The sequence below is a fragment of the Natator depressus genome, chromosome 9 (genome assembly GCF_965152275.1).
Source record: "Natator depressus isolate rNatDep1 chromosome 9, rNatDep2.hap1, whole genome shotgun sequence".
NCBI lineage: Eukaryota > Metazoa > Chordata > Testudines > Cheloniidae > Natator > Natator depressus.
The window spans coordinates 47,600,662-47,616,376 of record NC_134242.1 but is presented as its reverse complement, the minus strand read 5'-3'; the positions used below and the strand labels follow the sequence as shown (position 1 = coordinate 47,616,376).

The following is a 15,715-nucleotide window of genomic DNA, read 5'->3' as shown; positions in this document are numbered from 1 at the left end:
ATAAATTAAAACTTTAGAGCCTACAAGTCCACTCAGTCCTACTTCTTGTTCAGCCAGTCGCTAAGGCAACAAGTTTGTTTACATTTATGGGAGATAATGCTGCTGGCTTCTTATTTACAATGTCACCTGAAAGTGAGAGCAGGCGTTTGCATGGCACTTCTGTAGCCGGCATTGCAAGGTATTTATGTGCCAGATATGCTAGACATTCGTATGCCCCTTCATGCTTCGGCCACCATTCCAGAGGACATGCTTCCATGCTGATGACGCTTGTTAAAAAAATAATGCGTTAACTACATTTTCACTGAACTCCTTGGGGGAGAATAGTACGTCTCCTGCTCTGTTTTACCCGCATTCTGCCACATATTTTCTGTTATAGCTGTCTCGGATGAGGACCCAGCACCTTGTTCATTTTAAGAACACTTTCACTGCAGATTTGACAAAACACAAAGAAGGTACCAATGTGAAATTTCTAGAGCTACAGCACTCGACCCTAAATTTAAGAATCTGAAGTGCTTTCCAAAATCTGAGAGGGATGAGGTGTGGAGCATGCTTTCAGAAGTCTTAGAGCAACACTCGGATGTGGAAACTACAGAACCCGAACCACCAAAAAAGAAAATCAACCTTCAAGCTGGTGGCATCTGACTCAGATGATGAAAGTGAACATGCATCGGTCTGCACTGCTTTGGACTGTTATTGAGCAGAACCCCACATCAGCATAGACGTATGTCCTCTGGAATGGTGGCTGAAGCATGAAGGGACATATGACTCTTTAGCGCATCTTGCAACACGGGCTATAACCGTGCCATGCAACCACCTGTTCTCACTTCCAGGTGACATTGTAAACAAGAAGCGGGCAGCATTATCTCCTACAAATGTAAACAAACTCGTTTGAGTGAATGGCTGAAGAAGTAGGACTGAATGGACTTGTAGGCTCTGAAGTTTTACACTGTTTTATTTTTGAATGCAGATTTTTTTGTACATAATTCTACATTTGTAAATTCAACTTTCATGATAAATTGCACTACAGTACTTGTATGAGGAACTGAAAAATGCTATTTCTTTTGTTCTTTACGGCACAAATATTTATAATCAAATATAAATATAACGTGAGCAGTGTACACTGTTATGTGTTGGAACTGAAATCAATGTACTTGAAAATATAGAAAACATCCAAAAATATTGAAATAAATGGTATTCTATTTTTGTAATCGTGTGATTAATTTTTGTAATCGATTGACAGTCCTACCTTATTACCCACCCAAGGACTTGGGAAACTTAACTAGAGCTGGGCTAAAGCATCGTTTAGCTTGCCTCTTTGGTCATAGGAAAGTGTTGCAAGGTTCACTCTGTCCTCACTAGACAAGCTGACTCTTATTAGATGGAAGAAAAGATGAGAAAAGGTGGTAGGAGGAATAAGATAGGGGAAGAAATTGACACTACAGAGGATGGAGTATCATTTGGTTTGATTCCTCAACACATCTGGTCAGAGCATGTTTCAGAATCAGGAAAAAAAAGACAATGGTATGACAGTATAGCTCTGGGTTTCACCTATTGGTGATGGTGCTGGCCATGATACTGATGCTATGCATAAGCAAATTACCAACTGCTCCCCAGAAAAGCAACAGATATCAGCTTTCATGGGAGAACATTGCTAATAATAAAGGTCCATACATGCACACGTCCTCTGATTTTAAACATTTTGGTCTGTTGGTATTAACAATTCTGACCTAAACACTGTTGACTAGAGGTTTGTCAAAGCTCTTAGTCAGGTAAAGGCAGCTTACATTGTTCCTTGATTTAAATCACTCCACCCTGATGTTATAAAAGGCTGTCAGTGCCAAACACTTCCCATTGTAAACTCATGTTTTAATTTGCTTATAACTTTACAAGCTGTAATTGTTTGGGCTGAAACTTTCCCTGCGGGGTGCCTGCCCGTGGCTGAACTGTTTTGAAAAGTTTCAATTAAAAAACAGTTCAGCTGTTTCTCAGACTGAAGTTAGGGGGAAACTATTGTTTTGCACATGTTAAAATGTTCTTACAATTAAGTTCTAGTGCCTCCAAAATTTGGTGTGTGGACTTTAAATGCAGTAGGGATAGAGAGGGTGATGACTGCCCTTGTGTCAGGGATGTGCCTTTTGCTATCCTTGTGAAAATCCACTGTGATCTGGCTGAGTTATAAAACCTCTGAAAGTCAGTTTGTGCTGAGGAGAGGCTTCAAGTTTTCATGTGTATTGTGCATGCTCCATCCCCACACAGCTTTTATGAGCCCAGATTGTACGTGCACTACCCCAACAAAGTGAATGAGCATCTTCCACTGTAGGGCTACAAGGGCTGAGCTACAATTTTCCACTGTAGTGCCAAGCACCAGAACTGGGAGCAGGAAGACTGTCTCTCTTGTGCTGTCGATCCCCGCCCTCGCCCCCCCCTCCCCGGGCAAAATCATGAGCCTTTCAGCACTTCTCCACATCTGGCCCCAGTTAATCAACCAGAATATAAGACAGGCCACCTGCCTTAACTAGACCACCATCCAGTCTCTTCCCGCAGTCTCCTGACTCTTCACAATAAACAACAAAGCAGGCGTCCTACAGACCACAGCCTCATTCACAATATCACTCAGATTCACACCCTAAGCCATCCTATGAGCTGAATAAGTTAGGGATCCTGTGGAAAAAAATATGTCATGTCATCATTAAAGACTATCAATGTATACACACAGGGGAACCAAATTAAGGATGTATGGGCAAGGATGGTGTATGCATCCGATGAAGTGAGCTATAGCTCACGAAAGCTCATGCTCATATAAATTGGTTAGTCTCTAAGGTGCCACAAGTACTCCTTTTCTTTTCTCAGAATTATTCAGGCACACTCAACACCTGTACATAACAATAGCACCTGTGCCACACTTTTATAAAAAAAATAATTAAAAATTCTCTATCATCTATATGAACAAATTAATTCTACAAATCAATCTAAGTCACTGGTGGAACGGAGGGGGAGGAGGGGCCACTAAATCATTCTGTCACTGTTTTTCTGGAAGTTGCAGCAGGCCAGTCAGCTGATGGACCCAGAGATGCAACTGCTTCTTGCTGTTTTGGCATTGCTGTGTCTGACACATCATTATCAAGCAAGTCTAATGACTCTCCATGGGGGGGGGGGGGGGGGGGGAAGAGTTTTTACTCAAACTATAATACAACCAAGCTGTACTATTTCTCTGAAAGCCAGTGTGGGTTTCTTTAGTTGAGCCACCTCTGGATAGTTTGAATACGCATCAATAACAGCACAATAATTTCTGGCCTCTAGAGCAAAAATGTCCACCTCATCTGTATCCCAGACTCTAACTGATGTGTCTGTATCTTGAATATGGTTCCCTACCTACCGGTGTTCTATACATTTGGCATGTGGTAGAAACCTTTACCTTAACAATGATATCTTTGCTCATACCTGCTGAATATATTACTGCTAGTCCTCTTTTTTCCCTAGTTTAACTGGGTCACAAAATGCCTACACAGATTCAGAGTCCAAGACCAGAAGGGACCATTTTGATCATCTCGGCTAACCTCTGTTTAACACAGGCCATCGAACTTCTCCAAAATAATTCCCACAGCATATCTTTTAGAAAAATATCCAATCTTGATTTCAAAATGATCAGCGATGGTCAATCCATCACAAACCTTGGTATGTTGTTCCACTGGTTAAATAAGATCACTGTAATAAAATGATAGCTTATTTGCCGTCTGAATTTGTCTAGCTTCAACTTCCAATCATTGGTTCATGTTATACCTTTCTCTGCTAGACTGAAGAGCCCATTACTCAATATTTGTTCCCCAGGTAAATACTTACAGACTATAATCAAGTCACTTTTTAGACTTCTCTTTGTTCACCTAAAATAGACTCAAAGAGCTCAGTCTATCACTAGAAGGTATGTTTCCTATACCTTTAATCATTCTTGTGGCTCTTCTATGAACCCTCTCCAATATATCAACATCCTTCTTGAATAGAGGGCACCAGAACTGGACATAGTGCTCAGCAGAGGTCACACTAGTGACAAATAAAGTAACCTCTATTCCTCCTCTAGATTTCCCTGTTTATGCATCCTAGTATAGCCTTAACTCTTTTTGGCTATAGTGTCACAACGGGAGTACATGATCAGCTGATTATTCACCATAGCTCCCTAAATCTTTCAGAGTCACTGCTTCCCAGGATAGAGTCCTCTATCCTGTAAATATGGCCTACACTCTTTGTTCCTAGATGTATACATTTACTTTTAGCCATACTAAAATGAACATTATTTGCATGCACCCAATTTATCCAGTGATCCAGATCGTTCTGCATCAGTGGCCTTTCCTTTTCATTATTTTCCACACCCGCAATTTTGGGTCAGCTGCAAATTTTATCAGTGATGATTTTGTGTTTCTTCCAGGTCACTGATAAAAATCTTAAATAGCATAAGGACAAGAACTGATCACGGTGAGACTCCACTGGAAATGCACCTACTCCATGACAACTCCCTGTTTACAATTACGTTTGAGACCTATCAGTTAGCCAGTTTATAGTCCAGTTAACGTGCATTTTAATTTTATACGGTTCTAGATTTTAATCAAAATATCATGCTTCACCAAGTCAAACCCCTTAGAGAAGTCTAAATATATTATGTCAACATTATTACCCTTATCAACCAAATTTGTAATCTCATTAAAAAGGGTATTAAGGTAGTCTGACAGATTCTATTTTCCATAAACTCATGCTGAATAGCATTCTCCTTTAATTATTTATTAAAGGAGTCCCATATCAACCGCTCCATTATCTTGCCCAGGATCTGTATCTATATTGATGTGCCTATAATTATCCTGGTCATCCCATTTACCCTTTTTAAAAACTGGCCCAACATTAGCTTTCTTTCACTCTTCTGGAACTTCCCCACTGCTCCAAGACTTACTGAAAATTGGAATTAATTGTTCAGCCAGCTCTTTTAAAACTCTTGGTGCAAGTCATCTGGACCTGCTGAACTAAAAATGTCTATCTTTAATAGAAGCTGTTTAACATCCTCCTGAGATACTAGTGGAATGGAAAGATTCAGTTATCTATAAAGTTATCATCATATGATGAGACTACATAATCTGTTTTCCCCCCAATACGGAACAGAAATATTTGCTGAATATTTCTGCCTTTTCTGCATTATTATTGACAATTCTACCATTTCCATCTAGTAGAAGGACCAACACCACTGTCAGGATTCTTTTTGTTCTTAATATATTTTGAAAACTCCTCTTTATTGTCCTGAACTCTGCTGGCCACAGATTTTTCTTGGTGTCTTTTTGCTTCCCTTATGAATTTTCTACGATTCCTAGCTTCTGGTTTATATTCATTAATAATAATTTCCCCTTTCTCCCCCCCCCCTTTTTTTTTTTAAATAGCTGCTTTCACTTCCCCTGTAAACCAAGTCAGTTTTTAACTAGTACAGCCTTCTTCCTTGATTGTGGGATTCTAGCTTCTTGAGCATCTTAGTAAGATTTTCTTAAATGATTCTCAATTATCATTCATTTTTCTGATTAAATTCTTCCTCCTGACTGATTTAGCTCATAATTGTTTTCAGTTTTGTGAAACTGGACCTATTAAAGCATCAAGAATATATAAAGACTGGTCTGGATTTATTCTTCATATTATAGATCTGATCAATTCATGATCACTTGCACCTAAGCTACCATTAATTTTTAGTTCTGTTATCAATTCCTCTTTATCTGTTAGGACAAGGCATAGCTAATAAAGAATTCCCTGGTGTTGACTGCAACTCTCTTTGAATTAGGAAATTGTCATCTATAATGATTAGAAATTCCAAGGATGCTTTAATACTGTCCACATGAGATCTCAGGCATATGTCATTCAAATTGAAATCCCCCAATGACGTGCAGGGCTTTTTCCCCCGATACATTAGAAAGAGGTGCCTAAGGAGACAGTCATCCTGGTTCTGAGTGTGATTTGATGGTCTGTAGCAGACACCAGCTAGTATCCCATCTAGTGCTGTATCTGTTAGGAGACTGATCCATAACTATTCAAAGGTTATTTTCTTCCAAGTTATCAGTGACTCAGAAACAGGTAATGCCATTTTTGACAGAGTGCCACTCCATCTCTCTTTTTGCCTACTCGATCTTCCAAAATAGGTTAGAACCATTGATTTTAACATTCCAATTGTGTGGATCATCCCATCAGATTTCATTAATACCAACTGGATCAAATGTATGCTGATAAATGAGCAATACTAATTTCTCTGGTCTGTTACTCAAGCTTCTGCCATTGGTGTAAGGTAATTCAAGAATTTCTTCTCTTCATGTTTTGATTAATTTTGGTATCATCTCAAGTGCTCATATCATCCCTCTTTTTATCCTCTCCTTTTGCTACTAGTTTGACCCCCTCCTGACTACTCTAGCCAGCCTGTCCCAATGGAGATTGGTACCCCTTCTATGGAGGTGGAAGCCATCCAAACTATACAGTCCCCTCTCCCCAAAGAAGATGGACCAACATTCCACAAAACCACACCACCTCTACTTTACACCACTTACCTTCCTTTAAGGAGAACACCATCTACCACAGAGAAATTATACCTGTGAGGTACATAGTAGTTAGACGCTTTTTTCCATCTGAGAAGTACAACATATATCACGGACTGCAGTGTCTCATCCTGTGCTCTATCACCTTGTTACTTTTCCCACGTGAGGTTAGACAGCACCTAAGTACTCTACCCAGTTGACGTGGACAACATCAGATTCAGTTTCTGGCTCTTGATCTTGATGGAATTATTCCTCCCAAATATTGGACAATTAAATAGATTTCCTTGATTGAAATCAATCATATTTTTGAAGTTCAGTAAGACACTTTGAAACTTATGTGATGCTTGCAACAGATTCTTTGAAAGAAACAAGTAGCAACAGCTTGCAATCAGTTTCAGTCACAATCAACAGACACAGCTGTGGAAAGCTTTGCAACCAAAGGTGATTACAGTATCCTTTCCAAATTGCATGTATCTGCGTTCTGTGTTTGTGAAGGTTCTGAATGCCTATACTACAGGTCCCGAGTCAGTCTTTCCTTTGCAGCAATACTACACCTAGTCCATTTTTAGAGGCATGCAAAGAACTTTTTATATGTCAAAAAACATTAAAATATTGCCATGCAATTCAGAGACGAGTACTGTAATATTTATTTCATTTTCACTGTTTCAGGCGCCTCAGCAATCTTCTCATATGCACAGTTTTATCAATTAGATTATCTATGAACTTTCCCAACAAAGTTAACATGCTCATGATCACTTGTAAAGTCTCTTTTTGTTTTGCCCTGACCATTCACAGGGTAGCTTGTATTTTCACAAGACCCAATTGCTGGCCTGATTCCAGATGTAAAATAGGTGTTTGTCCCCACTGTGACAGTGACACAGGTGTGCCTAACTTCTCTGTTTTCTGCATACTGGAGTGAAGCAGCAGCTTCCCGCCACAGAAATAAGGAATCCATCGCTTGCTGGATCAGTGGAAGTCTGTTTTTCAGTCTGCACAACGATCATGTGGTAATACACGATTTCAGCATCTGTATCCAACTTGTACACAATGTGCCACTGGTGTTCAATGTAATAGTTTAGTTTGTCTACCGTGACTACTATTGTATGGAATCAGTGCACAATGGTTTATCACTGGAACAGAGTTCCTTCACTGAATTTACAGTTTTCTTTTGTCTGTATTGTCAGACAAAGTGATTACACTTACAAACTCTGTACTTTTTCCAAATGCTAAACAGAATCTATATGCACATTCACATCCACACTTCCCATGCAGCAGGCTATTGCAGGGTTTTGGCACCTTCCCTTGCACTGTTTTCCCCATGTGTTTTCCTCTTGTGTCTCTCCTGTCTTACTGAGTGATAACCTCATGCATTGTAGGACCCTGTCTTATGGATATCAAGCTCAACATACAACTATGACACTGCAGAAATAAGTACTGCTATGAAACCTATCACCATCTTCGCAAATTCCCTTTACAGGAGACTGCAAATCAATGTGACAGTGACATTAGCATCCAGGGGGTAGATTTTTTCAGTAATAAAAGAAAAAGAAAACTTCTCCGGGAAGCATATACACAGTATAAAAGGAATTTTGTTTAAATAAGTTCAGGATTTGAGTTTAATTTAAACCAATTCTCACATATTTACAAATGATGTCATTTACTACAGAAAAGTCTCATCTTACAGCACTGTAAGAGAGTCACAAAGCATTAAAGTTAGTGCACACAATGTCTATATATAATAAAAAGTAAGGCATGCATCTACCTATGCCAACAGTCCTAAACCACTGTAATATCAAATATAACACTCACTACCTTTAAGCTACAGCTAATTTACATGCAACAATTATAATGGAGGTAATGAGTCAGTAATATGAGAGATTGCACAGATGGTGGATTACTTGGCCCAACTGCCACAGTTCTTCAAAGAGCGTATTGAGTTATGCAGTTGGTGAATCAAACTCCCCACAACCCAAAATCGCCCAGCATAATCCTCCCCCAACACAAATCAACAGAACCACCTGCACAACACTATAACCAGCACACACAAAAACCCCTGCAGTGCACACACCTCTCATTTTCCACCTGCACAAATCAATATGTCTCAGAACAACACACTCACCACCCATCCTCACTCATACTTACAATAAAACCATAAATTTGAGCAGCAAAGCCATTGGTCATCACTAGTTCTCATTAAATTTTAGCTGCTTATGCACAAAATCTACTCATCTCATCTACTTGAGGTAATGGATAAAAATTAATGTTAGTTTACTCTCCTGGCAAAACACAATATATATATATATATAAGAGTAATAGAATGTAGCAAGATATGACACTTTCAAGATTAAATCTCAGTGACACTATGAACTCTGAATATCAAGTAAGCCATCCTGTAGTTTACAAGTATATAAAAGCAAACATACTTTAGAGGTAACATTCAAAGAACATACACTTAAACTGGTTAAAAAAAAGTGCAGATAGTAGGAAAGGAATTAAATATTGGGCCTTCGGAATCCTGTGGCAAAAAGGACTCTTGTAATTAAAATGTATAATGCATACACAGAAGAAGTGACTTAAAATTTCACAAGATATTCAGATGTCCATTTTTTAACCCTTCATTTTAATATCTTTTTTGGTTCTTTTTGTTTTAACATCTCAGCCCCTTTACCTTAATTTCCTGTTAGAAGGGAGGGGCTGCTGCATTCTGCTGATAAGGTTAGACACAAAGACCTGTTTGGAAAACAGTGATATTCTAGTTAAACTAAGTTGGGATAGTGGTGTCACCCTCCTTCTGCATCCTTTGTTAAAGGTTTGACTTAATGGGGAGCCCACAGTATTTCTGCTGATTTGGAGAAAGGATGGGGGTATGCACCACAAGCAAGCTGTTGAAAGATACAATTGAAAGGAGTGGGAAGATTGAATTTTGGATTGACACAGCTACCCCATTGCATGGAGCTTGCAGCATGACATGGGAAAAGGATCTGGCAACCTTCAGGTTCATTTCTCTTTGACACCTGGGCCTCATCTAGACTAGGATTTATGGTTGTTATAGCTCAGTGATTCCCTCAACTATAATTCACCCTCTGTCCATATTCCCAAATCTCTAAATTGTGAGCTTGATAAATTACAAATTGTGTCAGCTAATCCAGGTCAAGGCCTAGGCTTTAGCCCTGTTTTAGGCTCAGTGTGTCAGTGTACCTCCAGATCAATGCAGGATTAAAACAAACCTAAATCAGTCCCTCAAAATGACCAGTGAGGATGCCTGACCATCTGCTCCCCCCAAGTTCTCCTTGGTCAAGAGGTCACAGGGTCTAGAACAGGGGTGGGCAAACTAGGAGTCCCCAGTACCATCCCGCAGAGCCCCCCCACACACACACCCCATGAGTCCCCACTCCCCCCCCTTTATAGAGCCCCCTCCATGCTACACCCCATAGAGTCTTCCTCCCCCACTGGGCATTCATGGCCTGCCATACAATTTCCATACTCAGATTTGCCTACCCCTGGTTTAGAAGATACAAATCGGTACATATTGTCCAGCACATTGTTATGGCCTTTCCTTGTGAGCTGTTTACATCAGTCAACCTTTCTTTCCACAAGGTCCTGGATTCAAATACATGGCTAGCAAAAGGCATTACAGGTTGCCTTCTGGCCAGAGGCACTCATAAGAAGTGCCAGTAAACTTTTGGAGTGAGGTGCCCTCAGTGCATGACTTTGGTTCCAGTAATAGGAATAAAAGCCTATTACAATGGCATTGCAAAAGAAGCTCGTCCAGATGGAGATACACTAGACGGGAAACCAATTCAGGGAGGGGATAAGGTGCCTGAAAGATACCTGCCAAAAAGCTAAGGACAACGCCAAATATGGAAGGGGCCTTACTTTCAATCTTACGATGAAATGGACCATATAATTAGCATATGCCCTAACACAATCCCAGAATATACTATGGACAGTAAGGCCTGTCATTCTACTAAAATGGGACAATAATGACCCCAAGCTTCAAGTCACAGAACACTGTGGCTGATACCACTGAAATAGGGCCCACCACAGCTGAAACTTCATGGCCTGGGAAAATGCTGCCAGAATCCCAAAACTTCTAGTAACTTTCAAACACACACACCACTGGAGGTAGATCCAGACTTCAACAATGATGAGAACACATCTTCTCAGGCTTGTAAATAACCTTTATAATTTTATATTTGTAAAGATGTGGTCTGGGAGTAATGGTGACCACTGTTAAAGCTTTACTACTGCAGATGTTACATTTTACAGCAAAAACGTTACGTGTCCCTTCACCCTCATCCCTCCCTGCTTTGCCCACCCCCAATCCTTGCACATAGACATATTCCTGATAAATGACAAGGAAGTGGGGGGGAACAGAAAAGTGCACACACAAACGGTCTGATGCTTAACCAAGTGTATTTTTATTGTTACAACAGTAATGGGCAGCTTTCAACTGACATACATGCAAACAGCAAGTCATAATTCATTAGCCATATAAGGAAATGCTAATCCATATACAGCTCACATGTGCCACTGTGCCAGTAAATGGTACTTACGGCATATGCTGGAAAAAAGCAATACAGGTCAACAGTTTTCCTCCATAAAGCAAAGCATAAGCCACACACCTAAAAAAACCAAAAACACAAAACAAAGGTGTCAAACACACACCTGCAGTTACGGAGAGTGGTGGTGATGGGGAAGAGGAGGTATTGCATTCTGCAAGTACCAGTAACAGACTTTACCTTAAAAGCTTGTTAATTTTAGATCTTATCTTTGCCTATGCCTGTGAAAAAATGTGAGAAAACTTTTCACTAAGCAAATTCTCCAAGGGATCAAGTAAATTGTGTGGAAAGCTAAGCCAGCCTCTGCCGCCTCCTCCCCCACATCTCATCTCAAACAGAACTCTTGCCTATACCTTTCCTCCAGTAGTCTGGTGTTATCTAAGAGATGAAAAATTCAACTGCAAATGGTGCTGAATTTTGTCCAACTCCCTGCAACATTTGTTCCCTTTTCCACTTCGGCAACTCCAGAATACTGCTTAGTTCACAGTAGCCACTACCTAAAATAATGTGGAATATTTACTGCCATTGTTCCCCTCGGCTTTTGAGCTTCTCCCTTGACCCCACCACCTGATCATTAGTATTAAATTTTTAAAAAATTACTTCATCTAAATTTAGAAAAGTAAACTAGTAACAAAAGGGTGTCTACCACCCTAACACTGGAGAAGGTGAGAAAAATGCCTCAAGTTAAGTTTGGCATGTGAAACCATAGATAAAAGCACCCATGTTGCTGGAAAGTAAGAAAAATGTGATAAACTATAGAAATTATGCTTATTTACTCCTTTCCCTGATCCACCCTTTTTAAAAAAAAAAAAAAAAAGTTCCCTCTCCTTCCTCCCAGGACATCTCCAGGGTTACGCTTTAAAAAAAGAAAAAAAGAGAGAGAGAGAGACACCCATGAATGCCTCAGAAACATTGAGCGACCGCCTCATCAAGCAATGAAGAATCAGGACAGACGTGCTACAAGAGTTCCAAAGGGAAACTGCTGGTCAATATGACCAGTGTTATCAGCTGGAGCTAAAAAAGACAAAGATGCTTGAAGAGCTGATGGAAGAGATCAAAGCCAGGACCGAGGACAACAAATGCAGAATACATACATGATCAGGAAATGGAAGTGCAGGACAAGCAGATCTTTCCAGTTCTGATGATGCAAAAGAGTAGACAACTAGCCTGACCACTTTGGTTCTATGCCTGCACTCACATCCTCATCCCCACAGTATACACCACAGCCACTTTATAAGTGCTCTTTGCACACTACACTGGTCTCTGGGAAGAGTTTGTAAGTAGTAATACACGGAGCACATCACAGGACACCGACAGTACCAGGTCAAGTAATCAAGAACACCAGTCAGAGAAATAACCCACTTCCTTCCTTCCCTGACGAACCAAGGGATGCACCCCACCCATGTACTTATTCACTACACCAATACAGACCTGGACTCTAAATACATTCTATGGGTGGCATACCCGAGATCACTTATCCACTGACATTTTAAAAACTCCTGCTTCCCAATCTGGGTCTATGCTGGTTATGTACTATGTATATATCTTATGAACCTTGTAACCGACACTTATAATCCCTCATAACCCAAGCCTGACCCCAGATGTACAGTACCTTGCTTCTTAATTTGTGTAAATTTGATTTTAAAAATTAACTTTAACAACATTTTTACTTCTGTCAAAGTCCAATGGTCCATGCTGTTAAGTGGAGACACTCTGTGTACTGATAGCAAATTTGAACTCTGTTGAGTCAATAGGTCGGGAATTGCTGCAGACACAGATAAACCCTTTGTGATAGTCACAGTAGATCTGAGAATCACTGTTGTCTTGCCCAACCTGGGACTATAACACCAGCCCTGGTTTTGTGATATTTGATTTTCCTGAGAACTCTCTGAATTAGAGGAATTGGAAGAATGCAGAGAGGAGATCTACCCAAAAAGTCTAGAAAGTATGTATCCAAGATGAACTGATTGTCTGCTCGTACTGTGAAGCAAAACCTCTGGCATCTGGAAATATATCTTGCCAAACATTCCCACAGAGGGAAATATTGTTCACTACCAATTCTTGAATGATCACTCATGCTGTGTAAATGTCTGCCCAGCTGGTCTGCCAATATACTGTCCATGCCTGCAAGGTGTAGAGCTATAAGATTAGTTTGGTAGACTAAGCACAACTGCCACAGGGCTATACAACTCTGCACAGTTGACAGGAATGTGCTCCACCTGTCTGTTGACATAAAACATTATAATCAATACCTAAACCACTCCGCCCTGCAGCTGAGGTAGAAAGGGCTCAAGAGCCCAACGTATGAAGGATGCATCTCTCAATAATGCAATATCAATTTCATAAACATGCCATCTGTATGTGATATATAGTGTCTTGCTAGCCAATGAAGAGAGCTCATCTTTAGATACGCAGAGTTACGTACATCACCATAAGGCAAATTGTGTAAGGAAGAACATCAATCACCATATAACATGAGTTCTCCTGTTCCACTTCTAAGTACCTTTCTTCCAGAAGGAAAGCACTGCCTTTTGAGAGCTCCAACCCAGATCATGACTTTTATTGGCAATTCTGAATGGTGTCATTTTGTCCAATTTATTTTGAATGAGGTATGTATTTATAATATAGCTTTTGCTCCAGATCCTTCTATTAGGATACCATGAGGTGCCAAACATTCAAGTCAGGATATGGGTATCCTGACGTCTCAATTGTGCCTGTACTGCTGAAAAAGATTTTATGAACACTTGAGGTGCCATAAACATACGAAATGATAGGACCTTGTGTTGATCATCTCCCCCACAACAAGCTTCAAGTATTTTCAATGCAAATATGTGACTGAGATGTGTAAATAAGCATCTTGCAAATCGAGAACCCAAACCCAATCTTGGGTGGATAAGGATGTGAAGCGATAGTAAGCATGAGAAATCTGAATCTTCTTATGACAGAACTGAGCTTCCAAAGGTCTACAATGAGTTGGAGCCTCCTTGGGGATCAAAAAGTACCTGCAATAAAATTCCTTCCCCAAAACTCTTCAGGAACTAACTCTAGTAGTGAACCTACTTCTGATCTTAGCAAGTTCTCATGAGAAGGATCCCTGAAGAGGTATGAGGAAGCAGGAGTTGGGCAGAATGCTAGTGTCAAACTGAATGGAATAATCCTGTTAATCTCCAAGATTCACGATCTGTGGTGACAGTACTCCAAGGCTCTAATAAATGGGAGATGGTTTCCAAATGAAAGAAAGGCTGTTTGCAGGTTTAAATCCCGTTTGGTGTTTTCATGAATCCTGTCAAACCAAGAGGCCAGTGCAGAGGTAGATGAGGCAGCAGATCTACCTTTTAACTTAAAAGTTTGTAGGATTTGTGTGTCTATTGAAGTTGAGCTGGTATTTCCCTGAAAGGAACAGAAAGCAGAGACTGTCCCTAGTAACAAAACACTGGTACCCCTAGACCTTGTTGTAGACTTGTACCTTAATTTCTCTAGGAGTTTCTCTTTTACAGTTAAGCAGCCCTTCACTATCAAATAGTTAGTCCAGATGAGCATAGCCACAAGTAGCACATCAAGGTAACCGAGGGTGCTACAGCTTTAGATGCTAGATCAGAAGTACTGAAGGAATATCTCAGGGTGTGGTTAGCAACCAAACAACCTTCAGTAATCAATGCTTTGACCAGTTTGCTCTTGTCTTCTGACAGCAACTGGGGAAACAGTGCTATTTTCCTCCTATAAATGATATTAGTAATAGGACATCACAGCCTGATAACTAGCTATTTTAATGTCCAGAGCATCTAGCTTCTTACTTTCTCTGTCAGAGACTGCAGAGTGGACTTGAGTCCCATTACCTCTTTGAGCTGCAGATCCACCACTAATGAATTTTGAGAAGGATGGGTGTGGAAAGCCCTTAGGAGAGAGTTGGTACAACCTGTCTCCTTTTTTAGAAGTTGCCAAGATGCAGGGTTTAAGCGAGTATTTTTCACTGGCTGTAATAAACTGTCTAAGAGGACAGACTCCTGGAGGATGAAACCAAAACATCAAAAACTGGATGTATAGTTTTCTTTGATGCTACTGAAGGGATTTTTAAGGTAGTCATCCTTCCTATGAACTCATGAAATTGGAGCGTATCTTTGGAAAGAGAGGAAGATGATGTTGCACCCAAAAAGTCATCCAGTGAAGTTTAAACATCAGTAGCTGTATCTGCATTCAGACATTCAATAAGATGTTCTACTTCCTCTTCAGACGATATGTGTAGGACTAGTAAAAGGAGATGGTTCCCTAAATATCAATGACCGCGATAGATCTGGGAAGAACAGATCTGGTGCATGACATTTGTACTAAACCCTGGCAGAAGGCTTTGCAGCTATTTTTCTTCAGACCTCTTAAAATTAGGATAATACCTAGGGAAGACCCATATGACCACACTGCCCATGTGGTATCTCCCAGTCCTGCCACCACCCAACAGGAACTCCCCAGCATAATCCCTGGGAGAGAGATGACGATCTTGCAGTCTGAAGAGATGGAAACAAGAGCTTTGATAATGCGTTGTAGGTTCCCTAATCTATTTTCTGGGAAGAAAGCAAGGAAAGGTATCAGACCAGTTATGGTCTGATTGCGAAT

At 40.3% G+C, this 15,715-nt stretch overlaps 1 protein-coding gene across 5 annotated transcripts in view; it reads right to left on the bottom strand.

Moving 5' to 3' along the window:
• STAG1 (STAG1 cohesin complex component) overlaps positions 1-15,715 on the bottom strand; it is a 363,241-nt gene that overhangs the window by 342,001 nt on the left and 5,525 nt on the right. Inside the window, exon 1 of one of the 5 annotated variants that reach the window (XM_074964071.1) lies at positions 11,102-11,170. The exons of the other annotated variants lie outside the window; for them this stretch is intronic. The gene's annotated coding sequence lies outside the window, so the exon portion shown is untranslated. Of the gene's footprint in view, positions 1-11,101; positions 11,171-15,715 lie in introns of those variants that run through there. 5 annotated transcript variants of the gene reach the window in all.